Source organism: Monodelphis domestica, chromosome 4, assembly GCF_027887165.1.
Source record: "Monodelphis domestica isolate mMonDom1 chromosome 4, mMonDom1.pri, whole genome shotgun sequence".
Lineage (NCBI taxonomy): Eukaryota > Metazoa > Chordata > Mammalia > Didelphimorphia > Didelphidae > Monodelphis > Monodelphis domestica.
The window spans coordinates 175357670-175385510 of NC_077230.1; the positions used below are offsets into that span (position 1 = coordinate 175357670).

General features: G+C 36.7%; 1 protein-coding gene and 1 long non-coding RNA gene across 19 annotated transcripts in view; one reads left to right on the forward strand and one right to left on the reverse strand.

The window, feature by feature from the left end:
* The window catches only part of LOC100016606 (sodium channel protein type 1 subunit alpha), a 248514-nt gene extending 246943 nt beyond the window's left edge, over positions 1 to 1571 (reverse strand). For 4 of the 15 annotated variants that reach the window (XM_056797231.1, XM_056797236.1, XM_056797264.1 and 1 more), the window contains exon 1: positions 1147 to 1283. The gene's annotated coding sequence lies outside the window, so the exon portion shown is untranslated. Of the gene's footprint in view, positions 1 to 1146 lie in introns of all 15 variants that reach the window. The other 11 variants (XM_056797250.1, XM_056797248.1, XM_056797263.1 and 8 more) reach the window with 9 other exon arrangements.
* Positions 1556 to 27841, forward strand: part of LOC103096867 (uncharacterized) — a 61264-nt gene continuing 34978 nt past the window's right edge. The window contains exons 1-5 of one of the 4 annotated variants that reach the window (XR_008911766.1): positions 1556 to 1675; positions 5646 to 6206; positions 9302 to 9436; positions 25717 to 25761; positions 26478 to 26589. This is a non-coding gene — a long non-coding RNA (uncharacterized LOC103096867). Of the gene's footprint in view, positions 1676 to 5645; positions 6207 to 9301; positions 9437 to 22570; positions 26590 to 27841 lie in introns of those variants that run through there. The other 3 variants (XR_008911765.1, XR_008911768.1, XR_008911767.1) reach the window with 3 other exon arrangements.

Below are 27841 nucleotides of genomic sequence, written 5' to 3' on the forward strand. Positions count from 1 at the left end.
CAGATTTGAACCTAGGACCTCCCATCTCTAGGTCTGGCTCTCAATCCACTGAGCTACCCAGCTCCCCCCCCTTAGTTATTTTTTTAACCAGATATTTGACACAATATTTGAAAAGCTCTTTGATCTGATCACATTCTTTTGCTTAGTTGCATCTCTCCATTGCTTTCTAGTCAGTACTATCCAGGTTATTGAACTTTAATTTTGCTTGCAAAGGACTCTAAGCAAGCTGAAACACTTTCAAATGTGTTGTACATCCTCTGAATAGCCATGTATCTTCAAAATCATGCACTGCCACCTCTGGTTGAATCTTCTTATAATTCCTTGACAACATCAGATGTCTGCAGCAACATGACCCTGATATTTCTTACAGCTTTTTTTACGTATTCCACCAGTAATTCTCTTCCTCCCTTTTCCCCTCCCTTCCTCCCCCATTACCATTTTTTTATGCAGTGACATAATCTGTAAAAAAAGGATCAATTGTATAATTTCTCACTCATTGCTTAAAATTAATGCCACCTCAAAATTTCCCTTTGATTCTTTTATCACACGTCTTAGACCATGACAAGTATTTGGTCAATGCAGCTAAACTAAAATGAATTCAGAGCTCTTATGGAATGCAGTTCCTCTGCAGTGCTCACCATAAATACTGGTGAAAGTGTATCTCAATTTGTGAAGTCATTCAACAGTCCAGTTCCGCACTCTCTATCATCAAACTGACACAACAGTAACAAGAAAAGCAAGAATATGAAAACAAATAGCCCACTTCTGAAGGAAGAAAATTTGCAATCCAGAGGCAAAGGCAATTCGGCAGCCAAGAGCTGCAGTGAATCACAGGGAGCTAATAGTCACATCTACTAATGCTCCCCCACAACACCTTCAAGCAAATGGATTTCACTCACATATTAATCAGTCAAATCAGCAATGATCCCAGATGGATAGAAATGTTTGTTAAGCAAACTCTAATTTGCGATTTATTTATTCATGAAGTGACTTAAAGCTGGGTTTGCTAGAAGAATTACTATGCTTATGAAGCATGCTGACAGTCCTGGTTTATCCTGGTAATTTTTCCTGCAGCTCACAGCATGGCTGACAGTCATCTGCCAGGACTTTTATATATTAACCATTAAATCATGCAACCATATTTACCTCCAAAAGATGTAGCAAAAAAAAAAAAAATCAGTCTCCTCCAGTTTCCATAGCCCATGCAGTGTTAGTTAATTCGAAGGAAGAGTCCTATAGCTTGCCGAGGCCAGCAGTGTGCATCTCCTACACTTGACCTAGCCCGCCTTACATAATGAGGAGTCCGTGCTGGATCCTGTGCGGTACAGCTAGCTGAATGTCATCACTGGCAAGAAAAGGGGGTATTGGCAGCAGCTAAGCAGGCAGGAAGGCTGGTACTCTGCAGGAGATCACGGACTCCTTTTTTCCAATTCACTGTTCTGGGAGGAGCGTTCAGAAGAGCAACCTCGAGAAGCAGTTCTACTTCTAGTCCGAATTACCGGAAACAACAAAAGGTAAAGCTGTCAGCAAGTTCTGGGCAGCTGGGTAAGGCAAGCTCACACAATTGCTTCTAAGGAGCTGTGTGCATTAACACTTAAACAGAAGGAGCAGAGTACTGGTTCAGACCCACAGACTTCTGCGGCTGCACGGTTTTATCGACATTTAACTCCTTGTGGTGAGTACAGGGGGCGACAGGGGCGAGGAACCTATCTCAAGAAGTATACTTTCCACTGTTCTTGAGCAACTAGCTTGTCGAGTGCAAGACAACAGTGTCCACTAGCCTTTGTATCTGATACAGAACTAGATAGGGTAATTGGGCTAAAATGATATGTATTGGAATTTGTAATATTCTCATGTGGTAATGCCAACAACCCCCCCCCAACAAAAAAATAAAACAAAACACATATGCACATATTTCAGAGTATTGTCCCAAGCATTGCTAGTTTCTTTACCCTATTCTGAATTGACTCAGTATACATCCATATTTGAATTTGCAATTACAATGGGCATATTGTATGCCTTGGAAGTATTTTCCCAAGGTGGGGGAGTATCAAAACTTATAGATCATTTTTGTTGGAATCAGTCTTTTCATCCCTAGCGAGTAAGGACTGATAGCAAATTGAAAGGAATGTTCTCACTGACTGATTTTCCACTTCATTGTATCTAATTTATGCAATGATATCCTTAAGGATGGGAAAGGGGGGGAAGTTTGTGATAATATTTTGATATATCTTAATATGAGAAGGAATTCTACTTTTTCCATGATGCATAAAGCAATTGTTGAACATGGATATTGCATCATATAATTTATGAGTCAACAGATGTTTAGAAGGAGTCAGGAACCATATAAAAATAATGGCAATGTATTGTCATTTTCTCTGGAGAGTTCCCCAAAAATATAGCTTGGAAAGAAAATCATAAGATTTTAGGAATGGAAGAAGTCATCTTATTCAATTTGGTTGTTTTATACTGAATATAAATTAGGTTAAAAGATATTAAGTAATTTACTCACCAGTACATTTATAGGAGAATGCAGATTTGGATCCAGGACTCCTGATGCCCAGATGAGGATCTTTTCCCATTACACCACAATGAATAGGTATCATTTGAAGCTAACTAAGAAGTCTGTTGTACAGTAACTTTTAGCCACATGCTGTAAGAGCAAATATAATGGGCCTGGAATCAGCAAACTTGGATTTGAATCCCTGTTTACTATCATAGACAAATCACTTGATTCCTACAAGGTCTTGGTTTCTTCCTCCATAAAATGGTATAATAACTTATATTACCTACTTCATGGAGCTATCATAAGAAACAAATGAACTTGAAAAAATGCTAGACTTGGTATATGGAGACACAAGATGAATCTAAACTCTACCATTTACTGACTTTAAACAAATGAAATTTAACTTCTTTAATCCTCAGTTTCCTATTTTGAAAAAATGTAGGTAATAGTATTTGTAGCACCCACTTTCACAGAGCTCTTGTGAGGACAGTGTTCTTAGATACTAAACAGTATGGAATCATAAAGATTAATATTCATTTTTATCACATTTTATACCTACATTTATCCACTTGAAGCAGTTACACAGAAATGATGTTTTCTGTTCTTTAAAATATTACAATATATTTATCTGACAGGTTTATAGGGTGGAATTATAATAGCAGAAGGTGATAAGTCTAAAGGGGAATTCAAGGGACTATAGAATTTATCGTCATGCCGTCACTAAATTGAAACCATCACAGAAATATATAGTTTTATATAATTGTTAATGTCAATTACAAAGAAATTCTTAAAAGATTACACAGTTAGAAATTATTGGAACAGTTAGTTTTGGGTGGTTAGGATTTAGAATCAAGAAGTCCTGAATATATGAATTAATAATAGTGGTGTATAATATAATTGATATGTAGATATGATATATCATGTGAATATATTAACACATGGTCATATAGTAATATATAATGCACAAATTTTATATTTCCATTTTCTCTAGTTTTACCTTTTCTTAACATGAGAAAAAGACAAATGCTGGTTTCATAGCTCTTTTTATACACTCTTCAGAATCTGTCCCCCTAAATTCCAGTCATTCAATTATTATGAAATCTCGGTACACTATGAACTATCAGTAAACACCAGAAGGTATGATTATTCTTTCCTAAGGAGAAATTCTTTCAGAGTCCTAGGAAGCAAAGGTTTTAATCTTTTTGTGTATTATGGACACTTGACTGTCCATTCATAACCAGAAGTAATACTAAACAGTTAGAGGTCAGCGAAGATAAAGATATAATTTTGTTCTTCAAATCTATCCACAGGACCCTTGAGAGGGGCAATTCATAGGGTCACAAGTTAAGAATCCTTACTCTAAATAAAGGTTTATACTTTCATGATAGGAAATTGATCAAGATGACAGAATTGTTTGTATTCCCAGGACAGTACCTTCTACTTTGGAATATTCCAAGTTGTTAAGAAGTTTTCCTTTGCATCAAGCAATTATTTAAATCCTGGAAACTTTTATTCTTTACTAGCTTTGCCCCATGAGGGCCAAGTAGAACAATAAAATGAACTACTAGCCTAGCCATAGCTCCATCAATCAAGTTGGCTAGTATGTATGTGACCATCTGGGAGAAAGAGAAAGTTTTATAAAGTTATTTTTTTAAGAAAAAAATTACAATAACACAAGAGTTGCCTACCCCAAAAATGTTAATGAGGCATTTCCCCCCCTTATCTTTTTGTTCTATGGAGAAATAGAGGCACATATCTCAATAGTAAATTTCTTCATAAGAACATGGATACAGAAACAGGAAGAATTTTTATAAGGACAATAAAAATGCTCTTCATTTTAGAAATAATATGCCTCTTCTTTAAAGACTAAATAGAATGTAAGCTTCTTGAGGACAGTTTGTTTTTGTCTTTGTGTGCCCATTCCAGCAAATTGCTCTATATGCCACAGGCCTCAATAAATATTTTTTATGAATTACAGCATGATAAAAGGACTGGAAAACTAAAGACTTCACTAAGAGTCCTATGAGAAGATCTCAGGGTGGTCTTGGGGAGAATCACTCAACTATTTTAAGTGATTTTTCTATTTTTTTCTTTAAGTAGTAATACCTTGCTTTCTATGGAAGCTAGGTAAGGATTTTAGAATCTAATTCAAAGTTATATCCTTGATAGTAAACTTCATGGTGGCAAGAGAAATGTGTGATCTGATTATTTTACCTTTCCAGAAACAAGTACAATATTCTACAAATATTAGGTATTTAATAAATGTTTGTTGAATAAATTTAAAAATTTTAGTAAAAGGAACCTACAATTTTTATTTATTTCTGCTCCAGACTAAAGTGATTTTAAAGTAACTTGCAGCATTCACTAAATAAATGAAATTCAAAAATTTTATAAGTAATCCCCCCCAAAAATTATTGTGTATCAGAAGTTATGCCTAGTAGCTCTGCTAATAATGTCATGGGGCAGCAGAGCCAAGAGGCATGAAGTTCAGAGTAAATTTCCTAGTCATAGCATAGGTATCTGATAGTCAAATGAAGGTTCCCTACCCATGGGTAACAGAATTCACACTCCCAGCCCTTGCTGTCTAGATCCCCTAAGACAAACTTTGGGAGATTGGTACAGTGGCTAGGAATTTCAGACTCCTTTTTTCTCAGGATTTATAAACTAAAAGCCCAAGAACTACAAAATTTCAGATATGCCCCAGGAAATGAAGCTACTTGTTCACAGGAAAAGTTAGCATGTTTATTCAGCATGCACTCATGATCTAAAGCACCTAAGGCAGGGATAGGGATACCATTGGAATGAATAGTCCTCAGGATGGGTTGTGACATGAAAAATTTTGCTATATAGGGACTTATAGAGGGGGAAAAATGGAGACAGCTGGTCTTCTCTTTCCCAACCTTAAGTCAAGAGGGTTAGGCATAGCTTAAACATGATACCAAATGGGCACCACCATGAAAAGAATTCTAGAGTTCCTTTGGTTGGTGGGCTTCAGTGAGCCTTGATATGCTAATTGGACAATCCTAAGGTGGCTAGAAGGATCCTGTTACTGAAGGAGCTAGACCACAACTCAATGTCCCAGTATATCTAACCTGACCAGAAACAGAAAACTTGCAAATATTCTTTTCTTTTTGGCTAGTTTCCTGAAGATAGATCCTGGAAATGTTTCCCTGAAAGGAAGGTTGGCTATGGAGAGTCTGGATTATACGTTGGAAGCATACTGTGAACTGGAAACAACAGAGCAAAAATGACCAATAGAGAATTAATACTCAAGAGAAATAGAGAGATATTAAGACAGCTCTCCGTTTTTTTTGATGACTTAAAATCACCAGGTTCAGATGAACTACTATATATTTAAAGAACTAAGAAATGTAATTACTATAGCATTGTTACTGACATTTGAAAGACTATGAATAAAGGAGGAGTTACTAAAGAACAGAAGAAAGAAAATGACCTATTTTTTTTTTTCCAAAGGAAGACAAGACTTCAAATTATAGGCCAGTGGAATTGACTTCATTTCCTGGCAGAATTTTAGATTACATTATTCAAAGGATGGTTGAAATATGGAAAGAAAGCAATGATTGCAATGATCCAGCTTGGCCACAACAAGAAGAAAGGAGGAAATGAGCTTTTATTAAGTCCCTTCTATGTGCCAGTACTTTACTGGTATCATTTAAATTCATCCTTATAACCCAAAGAGGTAGGTGTTTTTATAATTACCATTTTATAGTTAAGGAAAGTGAGGCAGAGGTTCAATGTGTTGCCTAGAGTCAGAGTAAGTATCTTTCTCTGGATTTGACTCAGGTCTTCTTACCTTCAGGTCTGGTTTTCTGTCCACTGTACCACTTAGCTAACTCTATACCAAGTTACGTGGTATAGCCATTCCCCATGAGGGAAAATTCTTGTCCATAAATGGAATGAATGAAAATAAAATATATAATAAACAATTTCTTTTCTACAAAATTAGGAACCATTTGCAACTCAGCATGTCAATAGCATTCATCAAGTACCTATTATGTACCAGGCATCAACTACAAAACAGCTTCTTCTCCTCAGTAAGCAAACAGCATAATGGGGAAGAGAATATGCAAACAACTATGTACCAAAAAGATATGCAGGATAAATTGGACATAATCTCAAGTGGAAGGTACTCTAGCACTAAGAGGCATAGGAAAAGTTTCTTTACAGAAGGTAGACTTTTATCTGATACTTGAAGGAAACTAGGGAAGGCAGGAAACAGAGGAGGAATAAGAGCATTTCAGACATGGAGGACAGCCAGTGGAAATTCATGAAGTTAGGAGATGTTCAAGAGAGGAAAAAAACTCCAATTAAACTGAGAACAAATGGAAGATAGGGGCAATATATGAACAGTAACCAGAAAAATCCAGATTTGGGGAAGGGTATATTACATTACTTGAGAGTCTGATTTTGACAAATTTCTCTAGTCTGATGGATTTTTTAAATTGTTTCTAGTTCTGGTGAGTAGGAGTACCCAGGAGAGTAATCTCATTTCCAAATCATCTTTAGATCCAAGGAATAGTTATAGAATGGAGGTTTTGTCTGGAGGATGAATAATCAATTTAGGAAAAAAATTAAATTTTGATCAAGGTTTTAAGTTTAACTAAATTGATTAATGTAACCAATCAGATTTAGTCCTGGGAGCAGTAATCAGAGGTAAATTCATATCCCTGAGTGCATATATTAACAAACTAGGGAGAGCAGAGATCAATGAATTAGAAATGCAAATAAAAAAACTCGAAATCGACCAAATTAAAAGCTCCAAGAAGAAAACCAAACTAGAAATCTTAAAAATTAAGGGAGAAATTAATAAAATCGAAAGTGATAGAACTATTGAGTTAATAAATAAGACAAGAAGCTGGTACTTTGAAAAAACAAACAGATTTAGTCCTGGGTTCCTGTAGCCTATGTTTAATCTTCAATAACTCCTGGAGGTACTAATTAATATGACTTGAATCTCTGGTGGTCAAGTGGGGTGGGCTATGATATGTTTGTAATGGAAAAGTGATGAAACGAACAAAGAAATAGCTTCAATTGGCAAACTTGGATCCCACCTAACAAATAAGAACAGATTTATAGCAGTTTTTTCCATATTTTTAGTATGTCACACATTTCAGATATTCCAACAATCTAATCATTTGATCCTTCTATCATACACCTTCACTTTCCTCTTCTCCCACATTACATATGTTGTTGTTCTGTAATTTTAGTCATGTCTGACTCTTAATGACCCCATTTGGAGTTTTCTTGGCAAAGACATTGGAGTAGTTTGCCATTTCCTTCTCCAGATCAGATGAGGAACTGAGGCAAACTGTTTTAAGTTACTTACCCCAGGGTCTCACAGTAAATGTCTGAGGCCAGATTTGAAATCAGGAAGATGAGTGTTTCTGACTCTAGACCCAGCACTTTATCCACTTTACCACTTTGTTGCCTGCATATATATATATATGTATATATATATATATGAATATTAGGAATATATATGCACATATAAAAGTATATGTATACATATACATACATAGACACAATACAGGAAACACAAAATTTGTGGTTTCATAATTTGCATTAATGTTTAAAATATTCTGGCACATGGATCATATTGTTTTCCATTATTCCCTCATTTTGATGTCTTTTTGCATTACGGTTAATATCAAGAAGATTGATTGCATTAAAAAGAAATTCTCTTTCCTTTTCCTGGCTCTGTTCCTAGTTTTTTGAGTTTAAGACCATATTTTCTCATCCTGGAACTTTCCTCAGTACCTGGGGTATCCTTGCCCTACATACAGTTACCAAACATTCATAAAGTCATTCCCCTTCTGTCATTGCTTAGTTCCTCCTGGACCCTCCGTTTTGTGGAGAAGTACAGATGATCTTCATTCTCCTCACATCCTTATTCCTGCCTTATGGATTTTGAAAATAAGGCTCCCTCAAACAACCCCTCCCACACTTTTCAGTTCCCTTTTGTGTATTGTCTTCCTCTAGTAGAACACTATAACATAAGAAAGTGTGAATAAATGTAATTCAAAGAAGCATAGGATGATTTAAATGCATTGACACAGAGCGAATTAGGCAGAACCATGAGAACAACATGTAAAATGTATTTTTGAAATTATTTCTAACTCCGGTGAGTAGGAGTACCCAGGAGAGTAATCTCATTCCCAAATCATCAATAGTCACAGAATGGAGGTTTTTTCTAGAGGATGCTAAAATGAATAATCAATTCATGAAAAAAAGAAAAAAGAATGTAAAAGGGAATAATGTTAAACATCAGTTGAACTTGTGTAAATGGTAAAATGACCAAACTCAGTTAATAGGGAAGAATCTATGGATGTTTAGCATGTTATGTGCTATCAGATGCAGTCAAAGTCTTTTTGTCTGGCTTAAATGTTTTTCTTTGTTCTAAGAGAGGATTTGCTGATATACTTAGAATGATAGATATACATAGATATAGTATCCACATATTCACATATATTTACATACTTATATAGACATAACTATATAGTGTCTATGTGGTATATATAAATTTTAGCATAGTATCTATGTATAACATAACAATTATTTGAAATATATTTGAACTATACTATATTAGTATCTATACATAGTATCTATCTATTGTATCCAGTATTATATCCACTATACATACATATAGATATATGCACATTGATCTATATCTTTCAGGCATTTCAGTCCTGTCTGACTCTTCATGATCACATTTGGAATTTTCTTCGTAAAAATATCAGAATGGTTTGCTATTTCCTTCTCCACTTTATTTTACAGATGAGGAACTGAGACAAATCGGGTTAGAAGACTTGCTCAGGTTCACACAGCTAGTAAGTGTCTGAGGACAGACTTGAACTCAGGATGACATCTTTCTGACTTCAGACCTGGCACTCTATACACGGTATCACCTAGGTAATGCTATATATGTATGTATCTATGTATCTATGTGTGTGTGTGTGTAGAATTAATTTAATGATGTTACTACTTTTTGTGATCTTGGGTAAGTCACTTAACTTTATTGAGCTTTAGTTTCCTCATTTATAAATGAGGTATAATAATAATAAAAAATACCTAACTTGTAGGACTATGATGAAGAAAGTACTTTGCTAATCTTGAAGTATTAAATGCTCTCTCTCTCTCTCTCTCTCTCTCTCTCTCTCTCTCTCTCTCTCTCTCTCTCTCTCTCTGAGATTACAGCTTCCTCCAAACCAGGATGTCAGTCTGATGTATGAGCTTAGTATATTTTTGGTCAACTAATCAATCCGTCAAGAAAAATTTATTGAGCATCATGCCTAATTTATTGTTTCTGAAAAATCTTTAAGCAGTTTGAGTCAGTATTCCAACTTGATATTGAAGTTTGGAACTCACTATTCAGAATTCAATTTCCTAAGCCTAAATCTTAGATTCATTAATGGAATATGATGTAAATATTTTATCACTGTAGTAAAGGAGGGGGCTATTAATACTTTTGCTTTTGAATAAAATTTTATTTAATAATAAATTTCTATCATTTATGTAGCTCTTTAAGGTATACAAAGTTCTTTACAAATACTATCTTATTCATGGTAACCTGGGGAAGTAAGTGCTATTATTATTCCCAATTTACAGATCAGGAGACTGAAGTAGACAGAGGTTAAGTGACTTGTACACAGCCACACAGCTAGTATGTGTTTGGAGTTATATTTGAATGCAAGTCTTCCTGATTTCATATCCTGGGCTCTATCACAGAAAAAAAAAGAAGAAAAAGGTAAGAAAGGAAAGGAAAGAAAAGAGAAAAAAAGCTAAAAAAAATTCAAAGTTTCCATCTTCCTCCTGTAATAAATTGATAATCTGTGTGACTATTTTCCCCCTTGATTGACAGATCAGGTCCCCAGCTTTGTTTCTTGCATGCTTGTCTTGTCTTGTAAGTCCTCTCTTTCTTTGTGCCTCTTCCACAATCCCCCCTTTTCTACTCAAAAAATGCAACTTGCATTTTTCAATGATACTTACCTTTCTTATAATTCTATCTATCTGTTCTCAAGTCTATACTATCTTAAATATTCTCTTAACCCCCTCCCCCCAAAATAACAAAATCCTAACTTAGCTTAGCTATTCTGTCTACCTAGTGCTAAGCTATGAGTGGGATAGGAAAATGGTTTAGGTAAGGGATTTACATGAACAGAGTTTTTATCCAGCATTACTGGATATTTTGGTGACTTCTTTTAATGGACAGAGTTTTTCAGGGTCACAGCCAGGTATGTTCTCAGTTTCATCTCCATTTTCCTTAGGTACATTCTTTGTTTGCTCATTGTCCTTGCCCATAACCAGATCTAGTCCTTTTTCCTTAATCAGTTGTTCAAACACAGACTTAGTCACGCCTTCTAGGTTGGTATCAACAGCCAATATCTTCTCTGCCTTAAGGGGAACCACAAATCTAAAGATCTTCTTACGTTGGGTTAGAGTTTGAAGGACAGCCATAAAGAGTACATACACTTGACCCAGGATCTGCCAGAGTACCAGTTCATTTCGGAATGGCAACTGCAAAACAGACATTGTTATATTGCCAATATAATCAATAGTTTCCACTACCATATGGGTTATTCTGCTATATAAGTTGTGGTAGACCCCAAATCAGGTGATGGCAGCAATGACCACCACTCCAAAAACAACTTGTTTGAATATTGTAATTGTCTTTCTGTACTACTCTGCCTGTATAAGGATTGTGGGGTTCAGTCCCACTTTGAGGTGCCAATTGTAATAAAGTGATAATCTGTGTGACTATTTCTGGTTGTAATAACTGGAATATACTCTGGCTGCTAGAGAGCTGCTAGGGGAACCTGAGGGATGCCTATTTGTTATGGAGATAGAAGTACTTCTGAGAGATAGATGGAGAGATATAGAGAGATATTGAGATGCTGCTAGAGGGGTTGCTCTGGGCTGCCTAATGATCCCTATTAATGGCTAATAAATCAAACTATTTTCTACCCTCCACCCTTCACCTCCCAGTTTTTCACCCAAAGCCCTCCTGCCACGCCTTCCCCTTTCCCGTTCTTAGTCAGTCACCTTTCTATATAACTCAAAGGGGAACTGTGAGATTTAGAGATGATACTCTTGTTCTCTTTCTCAGGTAAGGAGGTTTATTGGGAAAGATAGGACAGGATGGAAATTGAAGGTGAGTGGGATAGGGGTGTCCCTAGTCTACAAGGAGAATTAGGAGGGTGTGGGAAATGTCAGTTCAGCCACAGCTGTGACTCGGGGACAATCAGAGTTTGGAGGACAAGTATCTTTCTTCTTTTCTTCTTTCTTTAGTCAGATAATCTCTGCTTGAGAAATTATAATCCAGACTCTGTCAAAAGCTACAAAGGTCTCTCTCTCTCTGCCCAAGTTAGGAAAAGTCAGTCACTCCCCTTTGGTCAGAAAACCCAAAGAGCCCAAATCTCCTCAGTTCATCTCCCCTGGCCAGCTCCAACTGACTCTCCTGGGAACATTGCATTTGGAATCTTCCCCTTGATTGACAAATCAAGTCCTTTACTTTGTTTCTTGCATGCTTGTCTTGTCTTGTAAGTCCTCTCTTTCTTCATGCCTCTTCCACTCCAGAAAGTAGATATATCTATATTTTTTTCCTTTCAGAGACTTTACAATCTATTAGGAGAGATAAGATACACCTGCATTGTCATTTTTTAATAATAGACTGTGAGACTTGGAAAGGATATTTAGTTCATTGGCCATTTACTACCTTTGTGGCCTCTGGTAAGTCTCTTAACCTTCCTGGAGCTCCATTTTTTAAATCTCTAAAATGAGGAAAATAGGGTTATGCTGCATAATCTTTAAGGGTCTAAGCTTACTAGACCATCCACCTTCGAAGTTTATTGGAAGGATAATCATCTTCTAAGTTCCTCAGGCTTATAGCCCAGGAATCTCTGACAAGCTTGACTCCTAACTGTCTCTCACACATTACCTTCTCATATCCAATCTACTGCCAAAGCCAGTCAGTTATAACCTTAGCAACATCTCTCAAATATGCTCCCCCTTCTCTCCTCTGATTCTGTCACCTCTCTGGCATAGGCCTTCATCATCTTCCATTTGGAGTAGCTTGCTGGTATCTTTCCTCAGTCCTTCTTTCAGCCACCAAAGTGATATTCCTAAATGAAAAAGTTGATCATGTCATCATTTTACTCAATAAATTCCAGTGTCTCCTTTTGTCTCCAGGATCAAAAACAGAATCCTATTTGGTGTTCAAGGCTGTGCATAACCTTGTTCTTCCCTGCTTCTCTTTTCCAGTCTTATTATCCTTTATTTCCTACCATATACTCTTTCATCCAGTAACACTGGACTCTGGGCCGTTCTTTGAATAAGACACTCCATCTCTTGGTTCCAGATATTTTCTGTTCCCATGCATGGGATGCTCTTCTTCCTCAACTTTGCCTTCTAATGATGCTGAATTCCTTTTAGTCCCAATTAAAATCTCATCTTTTATAGAGCCTTTCCCAGCCCCTCAATTCTAGTGCCTTTCTCTCAGTTAATCACTTCATATTTATCATCTATACACCTTCTTTGTTTATAATTGCTTGTGCATTGTCTCCTCCATTAAATTTTGAGCTCCTTGAGGGCAGGGACTGTCTCTTGCCTCTTTTTATATTCTCAACACTTAGCACAGGGCTTGGAACATGTTATTAATAAATGTTCATTGAATGATTATCCTCTGGTCTAGTTGAAACTCCTTATTTTATAGATAAGAAGATTGAGCCTCAAAGAAGATAAGTTACTTATTCAAAGTCATATGAGGAACAAATTGGAGAATTCAAATTTTGGCCCTGTGTTCTCATCTAGTATTCTTTCCAGTGCATCACTGTACTGATGTGACTAATTAAAATTCCTATTCTTCTAGATTTTGTTTCATTGTGTTAACACTTATTTGATTTCCTTTTTAGATCCTTTTTATTAAAAAATAATTTGTTTATTCACAATAATCAGTCGAATACTTCTGTGTATATATCTTATCAAAAGATCATGATAAAAATGAAAACTAGAAGATATCATATACTAAATGGCATCCTAATCTTTGATTGAAGATGTCAAATGGTTTCCTAAACTGGGTCAGATTAAAGATCATTTAACAAAAAGTTCTTAAATGGGAATGTAGAATTCAGGTCAATAAATAAGCTATTCCCTTTGGCCACAAGGTGTCCACAACACAGTTGCATCTAAGGAAAGTAAAAATAGGAAGTTAAAAGGTAGATGGTTTTGTTACTACTCTGGCTAAACTATGAATTCAGAAGCTGGCAGGTACCATAGGGAATGCAGGAAAGACTCCAGAGTGAAGGCCACTGGTCTAATATGGCATTAGTGTCATAACACAGGACTATGCTTCTTATCAATATCAGGAAACTCTGAAGTATTCATTCCGCAGTGTCAGAATGGCAGAGAGCTGGTAGAGTCTCACTACAAAGGACCAGTAAAGTATTGGTGACAGAGAAGAGCATAAGGAAGCCCCAGTGAAGAACAACAGTGGGAATTATCCACTGACAGCTCAGAGAATTCTAGGGATTCTAATGAAGAGTGACAGTAGACACTGCCTCCAGGGAGCTACTCTTCAGACAATCAGCACTAGAATTCATTAGAAGCAAGCAGTGCAGAATCTATGGGATTTGCTTATTTACTAGGTGCTAGACTTTTCCAATTCTAATCCCATTTCTTCAGACTTTCTGATGTCCCACCAGAGCGCCCACATTCAGGTAGCTGCAGTCCTTGGATATAGCTCGTGTATGCAACTTCAGCATGCAAATGTGTTGTATTTAGTCAAAATATAAACATAACCTTTTTTTCCCCCACACTGACTTGAAATATGGTTAAGTATCTTCGTGGTATCTCTTTTTTTGTACCTGAAGGAAATGACACGAAATTGGACTAATGTACATTACCACACTTAGAAACAAAGCCACTGTCAAATATTTAAACCTTCTGCCTTTTGGCCTGTGGAGGAGCCATTTATGAACCACAAACTTACCATGAAACCTTTGTCTCAGCCAACATTTTGGTACAAAGTCTCACCCAGAACTGGGATTAGGATGAGTGAATAATTGTTCAGCTCTTTAAAATTCAATGATGAAAAGGTCTTCAGATGTGCAGAGCGTTGCGATTCTTTTAAATAGCTATCATTCCCAAAATGACTTATGCTGGAGGGTTGAAAGTCTCAGAAGTGATTAGTCAACTAGCCAAACAGCTGCACATTTTTTTGGATTTAAAAATGCTGTTTTCTTTGCAGCCACATTCTGAATGCAAAGAGAATTTTTAAAAAAGCAAAAACCTGCTTTGTCAGCGTGAGCAACGAAGCAGTACAATTTTATATCTATTCATCCCAGCTTTAAGACACTATAAATAAATAAATCATAAGTTGAGATCAGCAATGGCAAACTTTTTTTTTTCAAAATAGATGGAAGGAAACCCCAAAATATGGTCCATATCAGCAAAGCCCACCTAGGATTTAGAGTTGGAAAGGACCTTGGAGATTGCCTAGTTCAATTCACTCATTTTGTAGATAAGGAAATTTAGGCCCAGAAAGGTGAAGTAATTTCATCAAAGTCAAAAAGGTTCTCTAATTTCAATTCTCTCCCTCTTTCTGCTGAAGGATGGTGTCTATCTTTGCATAGAAATGCATTTTAACCCTTATGGGAGAGGTTTTTTGACATCAAATAGCCATGTATACTTGGTAATATTTCTCTTCTCTATGGTTTGTTTTCTTTTTTTTTTAATAATATTTTATTTGATCATTTCCAAGCATTATTCATTAAAGACAAAGATCATTTTCTTTTCCTCCCCCCCACGCCCCATAGCCGACGCGTCATTCCACCTGGTGTCACATGTGTTCTTGATTCGAAACCATTTCTATGTTGTCAATATTTGCATTAGAGTTTCGTTTAGAGTCTCTCCTCTGTCATGTCCCGTCAACCGCTGTAGTCAGGCAGTTGCTTTTCCTCTGTGTTTCCACTCCCATAGTTTATCCTTTGCTTATGAATAGTGTTTTTTCTCCTAGATCCCTGCAGATTGTTCCGGGACATTACACCGCCCCTAATGGAGAAGTCCATTACGTTCGATTATACCACAGTGTATTAGTCTCTGTGTACAATGTTCTCCTGGTTCTGCTCCTCTGGCTCTGCATCACTTCCTGGAGGTTGTTCCAGTCTCCATGGAATTCCTCCACTTTATTATTCCTTTTAGCACAATAGTATTCCATCACCAACATATACCACAGTTTGCTCAGCCATTCCCCAATTGATGGGCATCCCCTCGCTTTCCAGTTTTGGGCCACCACAAAGAGCGCAGCTATGAATATTTTTGTACAAGTCTTTGTGTCCATTATCTCTTTGGGGTACAGACCCAGCAGTGCTATAGCTGGATCAAAGGGTAGATATTCTTTTGTCGCCCTTTGGGCATAGTTCCAAATTGCCCTCCAGAATGGTTGGATCAGTTCACAACTCCACCAGCAATGAATTAATGTCCCTACTTTTCCACATCCCCACCAGCATTCATTACTTTCCTTTGCTATCATGCTAGCCAGTCTGCTTGGTGTGAGGTGATACCTCAGAGTTATTTTGATTTGCATCTCTCTGATTATAAGAGATTTAGAATACTTTTTCATGCGCTTATTAATAGTTTTGATTTCTTTATCTGAGAACTGCCTATCCATGTCCCTTGCCCATTTATCAATTGGAGAATGGCTTGGTTTTTTTGTACAATTGATTTAGCTCTTTATAAATTTGAGTAATTAAACCTTTGTCAGAGGTTTCTATGAACATTTTTTCCCAACTTGTTGTTTTCCTTCTGATTTTAGTTACATTGGTTTTGTTTGTACAAAAGCTTTTTAATTTGATGTAGTCAAAATTATTTATTTTATATTTTGTGATTCTTTCTATGTCTTGCTTGGTTTTAAAGCCTTTCCCCTCCCAAAGGTCTGACATGTATACTATTCTGTGTTTACCCAATTTACTTATGGTTTCCTTCTTTATGTTTAAGTCATTCACCCATTTTGAATATATCTTGGTGTAGGGTGTGAGGTGTTGATCTATTCCTAATCTATCCCATACTGTCTTCCAATTTTCCCAGCAGTTTTTATCGAATAGTGGATTTTTGTCCCAAAAGCTGGGATCTTTGGGTTTATTGTATACTGTCTTGCTGAGGTCGCTTTCCCCCAGTCTATTCCACTGATCTTCCTTTCTGTTTCTTAGCCAGTACCAAATTGTTTTGATGACTGCTGCTTTGTAATATAGTTTAAGGTCTGGGACTGCAAGGCCCCCATCATATGGTTTTTTTTTTCATTATTTCCCTGAATATCCTTGATCTTTTGTTATTCCAAATGAATTTTGTTATGGTTTTTTCTAAATCAGTAAAGAAATATTTTGGGAATTCAATGGGTATGGCACTAAATAGATAAATAAGTTTGGGTAGGATGGTCATTTTTATTATATTGGCTCATCCTATCCATGAGCAGTTAATGTTTTTCCAATTGTTCAAGTCTAGTTTTAGTTGTGTGGAGAGTGTTTTATAGTTGTGTTCATATAGTTCCTGTGTTTGTCTCGGGAGATAGATTCCTAGGTATTTTATTTTGTCTAAGGTGATTTTGAATGGGATTTCTCTTTCTAGTTTTTGCTGCTGAGCTGTGTTGGAGATATATAGAAAAGCTGATGACTTATGTGGGTTTATTTTGTATCCTGCAACTTTGCTAAAGTTGTTGATTATTTCAATTAGCTTTTTGGTTGAATCTCTAGGATTCTTTAAGTAGATCATCATGTCATCTGCAAAGAGTGATAACTTGGTCTCCTCCTTGCCTATTTTGATGCCTTCAATTTCTTTTTCTTCTCTAATTACTACTGCTAGTGTTTCTAGTACAATGTCAAATAGTAGAGGTGATAATGGGCATCCTTGTTTCACTCCTGATCTTATTGGGAATGCATCTAGTTTATCCCCATTGCAGATGATATTAGCTGATGGTTTTAGATATATACTGTTTATTATTTTTAGGAATGACCCTTCTATTCCTATGCTTTCTAGTGTTTTTAATAGGAATGGGTAGTGTATTTTATCAAAGGCTTTTTCTGCATCTATTGATATAATCATGTGATTCTTGTTGGTTTGTTTGTTGATGTGGTCAATTATGTGGATAGTTTTCCTAATATTGAACCAGCCCTGCATCCCTGGTATAAATCCTACTTGATCTTGGTGGATGACCCCTCTGATCACTTGCTGGAGTCTTTTTGCTAGTATCCTATTTAAGATTTTTGCATCTATATTCATTAGGGAGATTGGTCTATAGTTTTCTTTCTCTGTTTTTGACCTGCCTGGTTTTGGAATCAGTACCATGTTTGTGTCATAAAAGGAGTTTGGTAGGCCTCCCTCTTTGCTTATTATGTCAAATAGTTTGTATAGTATTGGGATTAACTGTTCTCTGAATGTTTGATAGAATTCACTGGTGAATCCATCAGGCCCTGGGGATTTTTTCTTAGGAAGTTCTTTGATGGCTTGTTGGATTTCATTTTCTGATATGGGATTATTTAAGAATTCTATTTCCTCTTCTGTTAGTCTAGGCAGTTTGTATTTTTGTATATATTCATCCATATCACCTAAATTGGTGTATTTATTGCCATATAATTGGGCAAAGTAATTTCTAATGATTGCCTTAATTTCCTCTTCATCGGAGTTGCTGTCCCCCTTTTCATCTTTGATGCTGTTAATTTGCTTTTCTTCCTTCCTTTTTTTAATTAGATTGACCAGTACTTTGTCTATTTTGTTTGTTTTTTTCAAAGTACCAGCTTCTTGTCTTATTTATTAAATCAATAGTTCTATCACTTTCGATTTTATTAATTTCTCCCTTAATTTTTAGGATTTCTAGTTTGGTTTTTAATTTGATCACTTTTGAGTTTTTTTATTTGCATTTCCAATTGATTGATCTCTGCTCTCCCTAGTTTGTTGATATATGCACTCAGGGATATGAATTTACCTCTGATTACTGCTTTGGCTGCATCCCAAAAGGTTTGAAAGGATGTCTCGCCATTGTCATTTTCATCGATAAAATTATTAATTGTTTCTATGATTTCTTCCCTAACTAAATGATTTTGGAGTATCATACTGTTTAATTTCCAATTAGTTTTTGATTTGGTTTTCCATGTACCTTTACTGATCATTATTTTTATTGCCTTGTGATCTGAAAAGGCTGCATTTATTATTTCTGCTTTTCTGCATTTGTGTGCTATGTTTCTGTGACCTAATGTATGATCAATTTTTGTGAATGTGCCATGTGGTGCTGAGAAGAAAGTGTATTCCTTTTTATCCCTATTTATTTTTCTCCATATGTCTATTAATTCTAATTTTTCTAAGATTTCATTCACTTCTTTTACCTCTTTCTTATTTATTTTTTGGTTTGATTTATCTAAATTTGATAATGGTTGGTTTAAGTCTCCCACTAATATGGTTTTACTGTCTATTTCTTCCTTCAATTCTCCTAGTTTCTCCATTAGAAATTTCAGTGCTATATCATTAGGTGCATACATGTTTATTAGTGATATTTCCTCATTATCTAAAGTCCCTTTTAAAAAAATATAATTACCTTCCCTATCCCTTTTGATCAGGTCTGTTTTTGCTTTGGCTTTATCAGATCTCATGATTACCACTCCTGCCTTCTTTCTGTCAGTTGAGGCCCAGAAGGTCTTACTCAATCCTTTAATTCTGACCTTGTGGGTGTCAACCTGCCTCGTGTGTGTTTCTTGAAGACAACATATGGTAGGCTTTTGGATTCTAATCCATTCTGCTATTCGTCTACGTTTTATGGGTGAGTTCATCCCATTCACGTTCAAAGTTATGACTGTCATTTGTGGACTCCCTGGCATTTTGATATCCTTCCCTGGGTCTAACCTTTTCTTCTTTGGCTCTACCTTTTAGTCCAGTGATTTACTTTAAATTGGTCCCCCTTGTCCCCTCCCTTGATATGTTTCCCTTTTTAGTCCCTCCCTTTTTGTTCCCTCTCCTTCCCCCCCTCTCTTTCCCTATCCTTTTGTTTTCCCTCTCCCCCTCCCCACCTTAGTTTTCCCTTCTCCCTACCCTTGTTGGGTAAGATAGAATTCAAGATCCCAGTGGATCTGGATATTTTTCCCTCTCAGAGTTGATTTCCCTGAGAGTAAGGTTTAAGTAAAAACTCTCTTCCTCTCCTTCTTATAGGAGTTTTCTTCCCCTCCCCTTCCCATGTGAATCTTTGTGTAAGAAAGATTATTCTATTTGGTCTTTCTTTTCTCCCTATTTACACATTACATTTTCCCCACATGTTAGTATACATAGATTGATATAAATGTAGTCCTTATAGAAGAGAGTTTGAGTAAAAGAAGAAGATAACATTTTTCTTCTTTTCCCTTTCCTTCATATTTACCTTTTCAGGTATTCCTTGCTCTTTGATTTTCGATATCGAACTTTCCACAGAGCTCTGGTCTTTTCATTGCAAAAAGTTGGAAATCTTCTATTTTGTTGAATGCCCATACTTTCCCTTGGAAGTATATAGTCAGTTTTGCTGGGTAGCTGATTCTTGGTTGAAGACCCAGATCTCTTGCCTTTCTGAAGATCATGTTCCATGCCTTACGATCATTTAGAGTAGAACTTGCAAGGTATTGTGTGACCCTGATTGGCATTCCTTTATATCTAAATTGTCTTTTTCTGGCTTATTGCAGGATTTTTTCTTTTGTTTGAGAGTTTTGGAATTTGGCAATTACATTCCTGGGAGTTGTCTTTTGGGGGTTTAGTGTAGAGGGTGTTCTGTGAGCTCTGTCAGTGGCTGTATTGCCCCCTTGTTCTAGAATCTCTGGGCAATTTTCTTTGATTATCTCTTGTATTACGATGTCGAGTTTGGTGTTTATTTCTGGCTTTTCTGGGAGTCCAATTATTCTTAAATTATCTCTTCTACCTCTATTTTCCAAATCTGTCACTTTTTCAGTGAGATATTTTATGTTCTCTTTTAATTTCTTGGTCTTTTGGCTTTGCTTTATTAGTTCTTGCTTTAAAGCCTGGTTTTCTTTTACAGTTTGGTCAAACTGGTTTTGTAGATGCGTGAATTTCTTTTGCATTATTTCCCACTTTTCCTCCCAGAAGGCTTCCATCTTTTTGATCATTTCAGATTCAAATTCTTCATGGGTTTGTGGAGAGTTTCCATTTCCTTTGGAAGGTTTCAGAGCATTTGCCTGTGTTTCCTCTTCTATCTCCTCTGTGTTTTGTATTTTTGCTCCATAAAATGTGTCCAAAGTCACCCCCTTCTTCTTGTTTTTTTTTTTTTTTTGGAATTTTGGGACTTTTGTGCTTCTGTGGAGTTTGCCATCTCTATCTGAGTGGGGGGGATTAGCTTTTCTTATCTCTGTCTGGTGTTCAGAGGTTTTAGCCCTAGGCAGATTGTTCATTCTATGCAGTTGTTGTTCTGTCTTCCCGGGAAGCCAGGAGTTGCTGGTGTGTCCCTGTTACTTCCCTCCTCTCCTTGGCACCCTCCTGATGCTTCTCCGTTGCCTTACTTCCACGCTCTAAGCCTAGCTTGGCCCTTGTTCCTGTGCCTTAGCCGGCCAGCGCCTACACTCTGCAGTGGGGAGGGACCGCGGCTTCCCGGAGCTCTGAGGGCTCCTAATGAGATTAGCTTTCCCTGGGTTGAATTTAATATGCCTTGAGGCAGGGACTTTTTTTGTGAGACTCTGATGGAAGGATCCAGCCAGGGGGTTACAAGCTCCCCCCTCTTTCTTTTTCCCTGCTGTCTGGGTGCCCCCTCGATTGGGTCAGGTTGTTTTCAGGATGTGGCCTTCAGAAAAGCCAGCTCCTGAGGCCCTTTTGCCAGTCCTGAGGGTTGCTGTTGTTTCAGAAGACCCTGCTCTCTGAGGGGGAGAGGCTGCGGCTTCCCGGAGCTCTGAGGGTTCCTCCCAGGTGGTTATGAGCTCTCCTGTCCCTCTCTGTTTCCCTGCTGTCTGGGTGCCCCCTCGACTGGGTTAGGTTGTTTTCAGGAAGCAGCTTTCAGAATAGCAGACCGTGGGGCTCTGAGGTTGCCTCTGCTGCCTCAGACTCGGACTTGGCGCTCTGGGTTGGGGGGGATGGGTCCTAGGACCTTCCTTCTGCCTACCCCTTAGGTCCAAGTGGTCTCCGGTTCTGGCTTTTGGGGGGGGGGATACCTTTTGATCCAGGTCCAGGTCCAGGAGGAGGACTCCCGGGGTCTATGCTGTTGATTGTTTTGAATTTCAGTGCCCTAGGAGCATTCAGTTTGAGATCGGTAAGGAAGGGTTTCAGGAGATCTGAACTTTAGCTTTCTCTAAGCCACCATCTTCCCCCATTCCTATGGTTTGTTTTCTAAATCCAGAAAATCTAGGAGCAACAAAACACACAATTCATGAAAGTCAAAGTAGAAACTTTTTTTTAAAAAGTAGTTTAAGGGAGGAGCTAGATAGCTCAATGGATAGATAGCAAGGCCTAGAAATGGGAGCCCCTGTGTTCAAATCTTCTTTGCTTTGTAAGCCTGGGCAGGTAACTTATCCCCATCTGTCTAGCCCTTACCACTCTGTTCTTAGTTGCTAAAACCCAAATTAACCCAAACATTCCTAATTAGTTCTTATGCTTAATAAATCCTAATATTTCTGCCTTAGCACTGATACTTGTATCTACATCAATTCCCTAGTATAAAAACAGTAGACAAAATGACAATAAAGAAGGTACTTTGTTTCATTGGATAAATAGTATAAATAAGTAGTCAGCTAAATGGCATCCCAACAAAGAGGTTCCCCAGTGTTGCTCTGGGATTTTAAAAAATAAAATTAAAGACTTTATCATGGAATATTTTGGTTGGAATAATATTATTCAGGATGTAACTACGCTCCTCAGACCTGGTTCTAAGCTAAACTCAAAGGTAGATGAAGCTGGGATTTCATGCTTCCCAATCACTCCCTTTTATTCCTTCCTACTCTTCTTTAGGTTCCCAGGACATTCATGCTATTCACTAAGTACAGAGTCTCTCTGTTATGAATGGACTCTAGAAGGTCCTTTCCCTCCCCCTGGAAAGATCACACACACACACACACACACGTAACATTATTGATTGATCTTCTGCTTTGGAACCAATGTGCAATATTGATTCTAAAATGGAAAGTATGGGTTTAAAAAAAAAGAAAATAGGTTAAGGGAGCAATGGTGTCTCAATGGATAGAAAGCTAGGCCTGTATATATATATATATATATTTTTTTCAGTTTCTCCCTATCAATATTTTTGTATTGATTTTCCTATTCCCTCAGTCTTGTTTCCTGGGATCAAACAATCTGGCCATCAACTTGTTAATGGATCCATTTAGCAATCTGGACCTGTGAAAGACCAACCTTGGAGTCATCTGTTCCACGTTTCCAATTCTCATGTTTGACCCTTACTAACACATTGTAATGTGACCAAGAGCAAGCCACTAAATCTCAGTGTTCCAGGCATTTCTCTACATTGTAGTATAGTAACTGTTCTGCTTTGAAAGAATTTTCATACTAGGAATTCTCTCCATTCATGAAATCACAGTCTCAGACAACAAGGGTTCTAACTAGTTGTTTAATACCTGAAGGAAAGGACTCATGTGGGGTGTCACTATCATGAAGAGGAAACAAACTTCCAAAACATCTTGAGGTTTCTATGATGCCAAAGCACTGATTCTTGGGTAAGTGGGAATCAGAACTATATGGGAAATCACAGCCAAGGAGGAATCACAAGACAAGATGGTGGACTAGACAAGGAAGAAAACTCAACTGAGGTGTTCCTGCTGAGGGTTAGAGTACTGAACCTGAAGTTAAGAAAACTAGTTCAAATTCTTCTTCAAATGCTTAGTAGCTGTGTGACCTTGGGCAAGTTATTTTATCTTTGCTTCAGTTTCTTCATCTATAAAATGGGGATAATAATGGCACCTATTTCCCAGGATTGCTGTGAGGATAAAATTTGATAAAATTTGTAATGTGAATTGCAAACCTTAAAGTGCTATATGAAGATCATTTGTTATTATTTTTCTACTCTGGGATAAAATACGAAAAAATGTCCTGCTGTAGAAGTAAATCCACCAATGACTCTATTTGTAATTTAATAGCTATATCCTAGAATTTAAAAGCCAAGATTGACAACAATAAAACACTCATAATATAAATTCCAGGTCCTTGTGTGACAGGGTACCAGAGGAATATATACTTTGGAATAGAAAGACCTTAGTACTCAGTAAATTATATCATATCATTGATTGACTCTAAAAATTATGTCTCTATTACCTTGATTCCACCATCACATTACAATAATCATCAAAATCAGAAACACTATCAACATATTAAGCACCAGTGGTATAAAGGATATTATACTTTGCATATTTGCATATGTGTGTGTGTGTGTGTGTGTGTGTGTGTGTGTGTATTTTGGAGGTAGAAGATATACACAGCATGTGACATTTCCTGATGTCTGAGAGCTCATTGACTAACTGGGGGAGATAAGATATTAATATGGAATATGTTCTGTAATAAAAAAAATGTATACAATTAGTGTCAAATAATGGGTACATAAAACAAATGCTCTTATTTACCCTGCATTTTGTTTGTGCATATTTTATGGATGCTGATTATGTGTATTTTGTCAGCTCTTATCCTTGATATTTTTTCCTCTCTAGGTTTTTGGGGTACCACTCTCTCCTTGTTTTCTTAATATTTGATTATTCCTTCTTAATCTCTTCTTCTAGATCCTCTTCCAGATGACATCCTCAAACTATTAATGTTCCTCAGGATTCTGTCCTGGGTCCTCTTCTGGTCTCCCTCTGTACTACTTTATTTGGTGATCTCATTAACATCCATGAATTTAAAGATGAAATCTATAAGGATGATCCTCAAATGTACTTATTCTACTTCACCCTCTCTGTTGGCTCCTAATCTTGAATTTTCAACTGCCTTTCAAACATCTCTAATTGAATGTCTCAACATGTTCAAAACCAAATTCATTATCTTTCCCCCTAAACTCTTTCCCCTCCTACCATCTTCCTAGCCCCTCAGGCTTGCAACATAGGTGTCATCTTTGATTCCTTGCTATCTTTAATCTCTTTCTCCCCCATATTCAATCTGTTGCCAAGCCTATTAATTATACCTATAGAACATTTCCCAAATACAACCCCTTCTTTCCTCTGATACTGCCACCATTCTGGCACATGCTCTCATGCTTGGACTATTATCAAAATGCTGATGTGTCTGCTTGTCTGTCTCAAGTCTCTCCCTACTCCAAACTATCATCCTTGCAACCACCAAAGTGATTTTCCTAAAGTGTGTGTCCAATCATGCCATCTCCTAAAGAAAAATATCCATTGGTTCCTTATTACCTCCAGAATTCTTACACCTTACTCCTTACCATCCTTCTTCCATCTTCATTCAAGTGACATTGGACTCCATGCTATTGCATGAAGAAGATACTAAAATCTCTTGGCATTGAGCATTTTTTCTTGCTCTCCTGAATGCCTGTAATACTTTCCCTCCTCATCCCTACTGAGTCCTATCTAAATAAAGTCCCATTTAAAATCTCATCTTCTAGAGGAAGCTTTTCTCTCTCTTAAAGTGACTTTTCTCATTTATTTATTTCCTTTTTTTTTCTGTATATAACTTGTTGGCACATGCTTCTTTGCTTGTGACTTCTCTCATTAGTTTGTGAGATACTTTAGGGCAGGGGCTTACTTTTGCCTTTTTTATTTCCAGGAGTTATCACAGTTCCTGGAACGTAGTAGGTGCTTAATAAATGTCCATTTATTGATTAAGAGAAATGTCTTTATAGTTCTGATCTTTCAATTGCTAAATAAGCTGAGTTTTTAGTGGAAATTGATTCATCAAGATATGTGCAAAGGCAAAAATGAAGCAGTTCCTGTACTCAAGAAACTTTCATCCTCCTGAGAGACATAATATGTAACAGAGACAAGTAAATACAAGGTAATATGAAGAGTGCTTAAATGTGAAGTTAAGCCTCTGAAAAGTGGAGTAAAGGAAGGACTCCAGGTATGGGAATCCACTTGAATGAATAAGTCAAGCAAGAGATGGAGTATTAAGTGAGAGGAGCTGTTAGTAAACAACTTGACTAGAATATAGAATGTGTTAAGGGTTATGCTATGAAATAAAATTGAGAAGATTATGAATATTTAAATGCCCAGCTAAAATGTTTGGATTTTGTCTTACAGGCAATAAAGAAGCACTGAAGATTTTTAAGAAAGAAAATGAAATGGGTAGACCTCAGTCTTAAAGTTGGTTATTTTCATAGGTATATAAGAAGTGGGTTGGAGATTGACTAATGGCAGGGAGAGCAGTTAAGAAGCAAAATAAAAATAAATAGAAATAAAAGTTTGGAGAATGATGACAAACCGAACAACCATGTTGGCAGTGAATAAGGTATGAGAGACAGAGAATCAATAGTACTTGGCAACTAATTATTTATGGAGAGTCATGTGGGAAGTGAGAAAAGAATCTAGGATAACTAAGAGGTTACAAACTTGAATGATGGAAAAGGTGGTCATACCCTGATGAGAAATGAAGAAGTATGGCCAAAGAGGAATGTAAAAAAAAAGATAATGTTTCATTTTGTAGACATTGAGTTTGAGATAATGATGGGTTATCAAAGTAGAAATGTACAGTGGGCAATTTAGTGATGGGAACTTGAGTTCAGGTGAGGGATTAAGCTACATATGTTAAGACTGTACATTTGGGAATTATCTGATTAGAGAAGGTAATTTAATTCATAGGAAGTGATGCAATTACCAAGGTAGAGAAGAGAGTGGGGGCATAGAAGAAAGAGGATAGAGATAAAGCCTTAGGGAAAAATGAATTTTGATTCAGTCAAGAACACTATGAAAGAGTAGTCAGGTAAAAGAAGAAATAGGAGAGAACATTGTCATGGAAGCAAAGTAAGAATAATAATGACAGCTAACATTTTGATGTTCTTCAGGTGTTTCACTCATGCCTGATTCTTTGTGACATTGTTTGGGATTTTCTTGGAAAAAAGACTGGAGTGGTCCACTATACCACCCAGGCATCTCCCTAGTGAAGAGAACAATAGTGTAAGTACCTATGGAGAAGTCAACAAATATGAAGATTAAGAAAAAGGTTATTAAATTTAGCATTTAAGTTTTTTTTTTAATCTGAGGGAGGGCAATTTCAATGAAAAGTGAGGTCATTAGCTATATTGTAAGAGGTCACAACTGAAAAAGTATTGAAAAAATTTGAGAGAAAAAAATGAGTAGTTTGAGATTTTATCTTTTTTTTTGGTGGGAGAAACTCATCCTGCCATTTATTGGTATAAAGAACTATCAACAACGAAATTCTCCCTCTACCCACTATATACATCTTTTAACTCTTCTGTGATTTATATAGCACTAGAGCTTTTTTTAAGTTAAATTTATTTGCTTATTTGTTACATTAAAATACCCAGGTCACACTTTACCTATCTACCTTCCCCTCACCAAAGAAGGGACAAAAAGATATCCTTACATAAAAACTATGTCTTGCCCATTTCTTTACCAGTTCTTTCTCTGGAAGTAGACATCTATGAATCATTCTTCAACCAATTATTTCTCTTGTTGTATCTATCTATCTATCTATCTATCTATCTATCTATCTATCTATCTATCTATCAATCTATCTATCTATCTATCTATCTATCTATCTATCTCCTGTTCTCTTGGTTCTGCTTATTTCATTCTTCATAATTTCATTTAGCTCTTTCCAGTTCTTTTAAAATGAACCTCTTCATCACTTCTTCTGGCAAGGTAGTATTCTATCACAATCATATTCCACAATTTGTTTTACCCTGTTAATGGAAGTACTAGAATTCTAGGGCAGTTAAGTGATACAGTGGATAGAGTTCCTGGCCTGGAGTCTGGGAGACTCATCTTCCTGAATTCAAATCTGCCCTCCGATGCTTGCTAGCTGTGTAACCCAGGGCTAGTCACTGAATGCCATTTGTCTCAATTCCTTGCTGTAAAATGAGCTGAAGAAGGAAATGGCAAAATACTCCATTATCTTTGCCAAGAAAGCCTCAAATGGGGTTAGGAAGAGTTGGACATTACTAAAAATTGATGGAATACTTACTCTTATTTTTACCCCTACAAAGAAATTTTATTTATGTGGATCCACTCTTTCTTTATATCTTGGTGTTCTGGAGTACATAAGTTAATTATATTCATTTGTCAAAGGGTATGCACAGGTTAGTGGCTTTTCTAGTATGTTTCCTAGTAAATAGACACTCTCCAAATGCCTATTTTAGAAAAGATACCATAATCATTCCCTATACACACACACAAGTAAAAATGT